General features: G+C 36.0%; 1 pseudogene; it reads right to left on the bottom strand.

The window, feature by feature from the left end:
* Positions 1 to 773: 773 nt before the first annotated feature.
* Positions 774 to 1,889, bottom strand: LOC142852671 (uncharacterized; annotated as a pseudogene).
* Positions 1,890 to 8,305: the final 6,416 nt, after the last annotated feature.

Genomic DNA, 8,305 nt, shown 5'->3' with positions numbered 1-8,305 from the left:
GAGTAGAAATGACCTAAGGTAAAGATATGTGTGATACAGACGGCAAAGTTGGAGAAGCAAATCTGCCCAAGTCTCTGGATGTCTACAAGCTGAGAGAGTGAGTGAGGCCCAGAGGTTGGACATTGAATTACAGGGTTTGGATTTACACTGTAGGGATTTTGTTTTCTTTGTTTATTAATATTCCTTTCTTACATTTCTATATTTCCCTTATTGAGTAAGAAGTATGTTTCTTGTTTTTAGATTTTTTCTTTCTCTAAAATACCGAACTTTATTAGAGAAATGATCCTAAAAATAGCAAAGATTCAAATATTTGCTCTAGTCTACTTACATATCATAAAGAAGACAGCAGTTGAAGCAAGACACACTTCTTCAAAATCGTTCCACAGGTGCCCAAGTAAAACAATACAAAATTCAGTAACTAGCATTTTTTTTAGGAGCCTTCAATGTTCATCTCCAGTCTTAAGGGATAGTTCAATTCTGGACCTGTGATGTTCAATTGATTTGCAATGCTTCTTGGCAAACACCAATGAACCACATGACAAGTGTGCCAGCCACCGTGGAAATGCAGTCTTCGGAAGATGAGGAACTTGGATAATATCTGATTATTTCCATGATGTTCATGCTCAGTAACAAGATGTCCACAATGTCACCTCATAGCTCGAAGAGCTTTTTGTTAGTTCCCATATGTGGATTTCTTCCCCGTTTACACCTTGCTGCAAACTGAAGGCGTTGGGTTTCATCCCACCCTGGAGGGAGAGATGCAGCGGGCGGTCCTACACCACGTCTGTTTTTTTCTCTTCATTTGGTTGGCAATTCCCATTCTGCTCTACTTTTTCTTCCTCAGTCCTTGGGGAGTCCTTCTCGTTGCCATCTTTGCTCACACTTGAAGCTGTCCCTTTACTGTGTTTCTTCTTAACCGTGTGCTGGTCTTTTCCACCTTCTCCTTCCCATCTTGGTCATTAAAACATTTTTTTTTTTTTTGGAGACATGGAACGCTCTCTTTCTCTCCTGTAACTGATGTAGTCCCTTTCTTTTTCTCTCTTTTTATCTTTCTTATTTCAGCCCCTGGAAGACGGAGACCTGGACAACTTTCTCTTTATGGTCTTTGATGTTCTTGGAGATATGGAAGAACTCCTGCTCCTTTGTCGCCACCTTTCCCTGCTGGTACTACGAGATCTTCTTGATGCATTGCAAGTTGTGGATGGAGTTTTGGACTTCTTTTTTCGTTTCTCCTGTGCCTTTTTGGATTTGTCTTTTTCCCGTTCCTTGTCTCTGTCTTGTTCCTTGTAATTGTTCAGCTCCTTTTCCTGGTCCTTTTCCTTCTCTCGATCTTTATCTTTGTTTTTATCCCGTTTCTTGTCTTTTTCACGATCCTTTTCCCTTTCTATCTCCTTCTCTTTCTCCTTTTCCTTCTTTCTCTCCTTCACTCTGTCCTTTTCCTTCACCTTTTCTCGGGAATCTTTTCTTAGTCCCATGAATGTCAACAACTCCTTGACTTCCGCCTCTCCCTAGACTTCGAGTGCTTTTTATGTAGACTCTCGGATCTACGTCTATCTTTCAGTCTTGAATGTGATCTGTTATGAGATCTACTCCTGTGCTTTGACTGTGATTTCTTCCTTCTAGAATGGGATTTTGAGCTAGACCTGGACTTTGAGCAAGTGTGAGAACAAGATCGACCGCCTTTCCTTTCATTGCTCTTTCCAGACTCTGTTTCAATTGCTGCTGAGACAAATGACTGAGTTTCCCGTACTCTCTTCATTACCTCTTCTAACTCATTAGCTGCAGCCTGAGGTGTCATCTCAGGAGGTTTTACTATTGCATTGTTGGAGTGATTTATTTTCAGTGGCCTGTCTCCAAACATAACTCTGTTAAAAGCAAGGGCCCTTGGTAGAGAACAGCCTAACAACAATTACACTGTTCTTCTTCTGATAGCTTCTTCAATCCCTTTCTTTGATATCTTAAAGTTTTTTAATTAGACAACACTCTCAAGTTTTTCATTAGAATTACCCCAAGATATTTTATATTTGATGGCAGCTATTTTGAGAGTTGTGGTATCCCTGATTTCTTTCTCAGTCCCGTATTTGTGTATAAAAAGGCTATTGGATTTGTTATATAATTGTGTAGCCTAATGCTTTGTTAAAAATGTTTATCATCACTTTCTTGGTAAAATTTGAAGTATGGTTTCATATAATCTACAAGTAAAGATACTTTGATTTTCCCTTTTCACTTTGCATCCACTTAATATCCTTTACTTCTATTGTTGCATAAGACTTCAAGTATTATATTAAATAGATATGTAGAGAGTGAACAATTTTGCTTTGTTCCTGATTTTAGTGGTAGTGCTTTGACTTCCTCTTCATTTAAGTTGATGTTGGCTATGAGCTTGCTGTAAACTGTTTTTGTATGTTGAAGTATGTCCCATATATCCTTAGTCTTTCTAGTACTTTATCACGAAGTGTTGCATTTTCTCAAGGGCCATTTCTATAACTAATGAAATTATCATGTGGGATTTTATGCCTTTGAGTTTGCTTATGAGGTAAAATATATGTATTGATTTTTGTATTAAAAAAGCCATTTTATCTCTGGGATGAAGACTACTTGATTGTGGTAGATGATCCTTTCAATGTGTTCTTGGACCCCATTTTATTGAATATATTTGCATCTATATACATAAGGGAATTTGATCTTCAATTCTCTTCCTTTGTTAGATCCTTAGGTGGTTTGTGTATCAGGGCAACTGCTCACTCATAAAACAAATCTGGATATGTTTCTTAGATTTCAGTTAGTTTTCTGTTAGTTAGGTTGCAAATTAGTTTTAAGAGTATTAGCAATTTTTTATTTGACAGTCTAGTATAATTCTGGGCTAAAACCATCAGTCTATGGGTTTTGTTTTTTGCTTTTTTGTTTGTTTTTTGAGGTAGTAAATTTTACCGGCTACTTCTGCCGAAGTTGGTGTTTTTAGTCTTTTTAAATTTCTTATCTGATCTTGATTTAACTTTGGTAGATATACGTACATATCTTTAGATTTATAAGATTTTTGGAGTACAGACTTTAAACTATGTTATGATTCTCTAGATTTCCTTGGTGTGTATTGTTATGTCCTCCTTCAAACAGTAATTTGTCAATTTGGGTTTTCTCTCTCTAACTCTCAGTTAATTTAGCTAAAGCAACCTTATTTATTTATCAATGAACCATCTCCTTTATTCTTTGTAATCTGTTCCTGTTTGTTTATTTCTATTACATTTTGTCCTAAGGTACCATATATATTCAATGTTAAGGTGTGTTTCTTGGATGTAGCAGAAGTATGGGTCTTGATAGTGTATCCATTCTGATAGTCTGTGTATTTTCATTGGGAAACTGTGATAATTAATGTTGAGACATATCAATGATCAATGTTGATTGCTTCCAGTTATATCATTGTTTTGGTTACCCCCATTTTGTTTTTTTATTTGCTAGTCTTTGATTATTTTTTTTCTTGTGTTTAAGTGGTGTATTTTTCTCTGTCAGTTGAGCTTTCTTTTTATTTAGGCACTCCCGTGTTCTGGATTTGCAGATATATAAAGCTTAAATTTTGATTTATTTTGTAATTTCTTTTTTCATCTATTACAATTGTAATTTTCCTTGGACTAAGCAGGCATCTGAGATCTCTTAGAATTGATATAATATCTATCCAGGATATACAGTGTTTTAGACTCTCCACTGTGAAGTCTGGTGTTATTTAATAGTTCTGCCTATATATGTTACCTGGGCTTTTTCCTTTGTACCTTTAAGTATGCTTTCTTCTATAAGTTTAGTGTTTGAATTATTAGGTGCTGAAGCAAATTTCTTTTCTGTTTCAGTCTGTTGGTGCCCCATATGCTTCTTTTACCTTGTTATGAATTCTCTTTATTAGATTAGGAAAATTTTCTTCTATGATTTTGTTGAAAATATTTTCTTTGCTTTTGACCCAGGTTTCGTGTTCTTTCTCTATTAGTCTCTATTAGTCTTAGAATTGCCTGCAATTATTTTTTAGTTTATCATTTTCTTTAGCTTATGTATCCATTTCTTCTACCTCGTCTTTAGTATCTCAGAGTCTTAATGTGATCTCATATATATTCTGTTAGTGAGACTTGCTTCTTTGTTTCCTGTTCAAATTCCTAAATTCTTTTCATTTCCAGATTTTATCAATTTGGGTGTTCTTTATTGCTTCTATTTCTACTATTTAGTCTTGAACTTTTTGTATGAATTTTCTTCTGCTGTATTGTGTGAGCATGTGTGTGTGTGTGTTGTCATAAATTTATTTAATGAATTTATTCACTCTCCTTAAGAACTTGTGTAATATTCATAGTCCATTTTATGGTCCTTGTCTTCAGTGTCAACTATGTTCTTTTTCTCAGGGTGTAATGTAGTAGGATTGCTGGGCTCTAGTGTAATATTATATTGGCTGTTATTTATTGTGTTTTTATGTTCACATTATGGCATTTAGGTTTGAAAATATTGCAATTGTAGGTACTGATTCTGGTCTTCTCTTTGTTGGGTAGGTGTTTATTCTTTGGTTACTGTTGTTCTCTCTTCTATTGAGAGTGTGGCAGCTGTATGTAAAGGTATGTCCCTATGGGTACACAGATGAATGGATATCTAGGTGTTGTGAGCTGATATTTGAAAACATGAATGGACTAAAAGGGGTATCTGGGAAAGTCCACATGAGGGAGGAAAGCAGTGTGATCCAGAAGAATCTATTTGTGCCATAAGGCAAATGAATACAAGAGAACAGGATACTGCAAATTGGATGCTAAAAAGTTAGGCATGAGACTGGAGACTGGATTTGGGGGAGAAAAAGGACAATAAAGTTCTGGAAATAACCTCTGTGGTTTGCTGGCATACTTATTTTTGTGGTAGGGTTAGCCATCAGGTTCCAAATTTTTTTTTCTTCTGGAACTGGGGTCTAAAACAAAGAGATATAGAGTGAAAAAGATAAAGGAAGATCTGAGTAATCCACTTAATATGGGGATAAGAAAGAAGTGGAAGCTTTAGGAGGCTGGGGATAAGACTGGAGGATTAGTGCTCTTAACCACTAAGCCATCTCTCAAGCCCATCTAGCCATAAATAAGGGTCACGGAGTCTACAATTGGTGAACCTAAAGAAGCTAAATAAGAAGGTGAACCCAAGGAAAAACATATAGTTATCCTCCTGGCTATGGGAAGTAGACAAAATTGCCGGGGAGAAAATTGGGATCTTGGGGGTAGGGTGGGATGGGGGTAAGGGGAGATGGGGAGAGAAAAGGGAGAAGGGGAGGATGGGGGGAACTTGGGGAAACAGGGTGATTGGGATAAAGGAAGGTTGGATAGGGGAGCACGGAAGCACAATTCTTAGTTAAGGGAGCCACCTTAGGGCTGGCAAGAGACTTGAACCTAGAGTGGCTCCCAGGAGCCCAAAGTGATGTCTCCAGTTAGTTCCTTGGGCAGCTGAGGATAGGGAACCTGAAATGACCCTATCCTATAGCAATACTGACAAATATCTTGCATACCACCATAGAACCTTCATCTGGTGATGGATGGAGATAGAGATAGAGACCCACACTGGAGCACTGTACTGAGCTCCCAAGGTCCCAATGAGGAGCAGAAGGAGGGAGAAGATGAGCAAGGAAGTCAGGACCAAGAGGGGTGCACCCACCCACTGAGACAGTGGGGCTGATCTATTGGGAGTTCACCAAGGCCAGCTGGACTGTGACTGAAAAAGCATGGGATAAAACCGGACTCTCTGAACATGGCGAAAAATGAGGGCTGATGAGAAGCCAAGGACAATGGCACAAGATTTTGATCCTACTTCATGTTCTGGCTTTGTGGGAGCCTAGCCAGTTTGGATGTTCACCTTCCTAGACATGGACAGAGCGGGGAGGACCTTGGACTTTCCACAGCACAGGGAACCCTGACTGCTCTTTGGATTGGAGAGGGAGGCGGAGAGGAATGGGGGGAGGGGGAGAAGGGTGGGGGGAGGGGGAGAAGGGTGGGGGGAGGGGGAGAAGGCTGGGAGGAGGGGGAGGGAAATGGGAGGCAGGGAGGAGGCTGAAACTTTTTTTCTTTTTCTCAATAAAAAAAAAGACTAGAGTATTAAATTTGAAGGGGAGAAAGGAAAGGTGAAATCTATAGTTAGCCCTACTTTCATTGCTAGTGCTGAACATGGGCTCCCTAGGAATCTCTTATACCAAATACTATCACTCATTTAATCACAGATAGAGTGTTTCGTGTTTACCCCCTAATGCTGAAGATGAGAGCTGGGTTCATTGTGCCTAAAAAGTGAAGGAAAACAAAATTCCCAGTAATTTTTCATCTAGTGTCACAGGCATGCTATGTCACAATGCATCCATGTGAATACATATATGCACAACAGAACGACAGGAGAAAAAAAGAGAAAGAGATACATAAAGACACATAAAAATAGATGAAGAAAGTTATTTATTTGATAACTTTGCAAATAAAAATTTTAAGTATTTCAAATCACTTTAATTTGATTATTTTCCAAATTAAGTGCTATCATGTTTTCATTGAGTGTATATATTCATGCTGAAATACAATTGTTAGGCCTCAAGTATTGCTTTTATATTTTACTAAGTATAGAAAAAGTTGAAATTTTACCAATTGTCATTATGCAAATGCAACATTATTGCTGCTTCTAATTAAAGTGATTTCATTTATAGAATATATTTGTGACTAATATTCCAGTAAGGATATTTGAGTGAAAGCCAGTAGCATTCACACTGCACATTTAATTAGATCATGAATATTTATTAAAATAGGAGTGATTATTCTTTAATTCCAAGAATCTAATGAAAGCATAAGGCTTTGTAAATGCATTTTAAATGATCTATAAAGCACATTTTTGTATAGACTTTTTCTATGCAATTCTCCACTTAAAAGATTATTTTTCTAACTTTGAAGTTAAATAAGTAAATATCTTAATTTTTCAGAACACATATTTTAATTTATCAGTGAATATTGGTTTATTAAAATGCTGTTTGGCCAGTCGACATGCAGGAAGTATAGGCAGGTAGCCAGAATAGGAGAATTCTGGGAGAAGGAAAGGATCAGTCTATAGTTGTCACCCAGATGCAGAGGATGCAAGATGAGAATGCATCACTAATATAAAAGGTACCAAGCCTCTTGACTAACACAGACAAGAATTATGGGTTAATGTAAGATGTAATAGTTAACTAATAAGAAGCCTGAGCTTATAGGCCAACGAGTTTATAATTAATGTAGGCCTCTCAGTGTTTCTTTGGGACTGAATTGCTGCAGGACCAGGTGGAACAGATCCCTTTGTCAACACTAAAACTTTTTTATTTCTTAATGCCCTATATAGATTATAAAGAAGCTATGATCAACAACAATTTGTGGTTGTCTTTAGGCAATAAAGAAGCTAGATGATTTAATTACAGGTATTACATAAAAATAATATGATAAATAAGACTATACAAAGTGAAGACAAGAGCACATTATTATTCATTCTTTTTTCTTTTTATGAATTATTCTTATCATAGTATGCTTTTGACTATGACAGTTGTTCCCACATTTAAAGGAAGAAAAACAATAGAATTTTGTCTGCAAGTGTTTAAAGTGAAATATAGTATGGTTTACATTATAAATATACTTATACATTATAAATATACTTATTTCTTTATCTGAGAATCATGATTTTAATCAACTAGTGACATTTCTTCATGGAGTTTGAAGCTATTAAGCATCTTACTGACATTTAATTCTGGATTAATGGATTTTAAATATAAAATATCTTTACCTGCTCATTATCAAAACTGTAATATTTTGAATTTTCAAATGTATTCCAGTCATCATGAATACTGACAAACATTAATTTATATGTTCATTTATATGTATAATTGCTAATTATAGCACTTTGGGAAAAACCTGGATTTTTATGATTGTTTAATAATCAGAAAGTGTAAAATGTCTAATGACTTTTTAACTTCATTTCTCAGATCACTTGTAAGCTCCTAATTGTTACATAGAACTGACATTTGTGTAGTCTTTCTTTGTTTATATCTTTCTTAGATTTCTCTTCTCCATCATATTCTGGTTGGCGCTTTTGGTTCTGATTTCTTCTACTCTTTTATTTCTACGATCAATGAATTCATTAAGCATACATTTAGCAGTTCTAAATGGTTGCTCATGTTTAAAGAAATGGGCCCATTATATAAAGAAGAATCAAAAGGTAATCTATACTTAATGCACATTTAGTAGTCATTAGCTTGTGAACAGAAAGTAGTATTAATGATATAACAAATAAAGATTTTGTCATATTTTTTTTTCAG

This window comes from Microtus pennsylvanicus, chromosome 6 (genome assembly GCF_037038515.1).
Source record: "Microtus pennsylvanicus isolate mMicPen1 chromosome 6, mMicPen1.hap1, whole genome shotgun sequence".
Lineage (NCBI taxonomy): Eukaryota > Metazoa > Chordata > Mammalia > Rodentia > Cricetidae > Microtus > Microtus pennsylvanicus.
The sequence above is the reverse complement of the archived record's forward strand: the minus strand, read 5'-3'. Positions and strand labels throughout refer to the sequence as shown.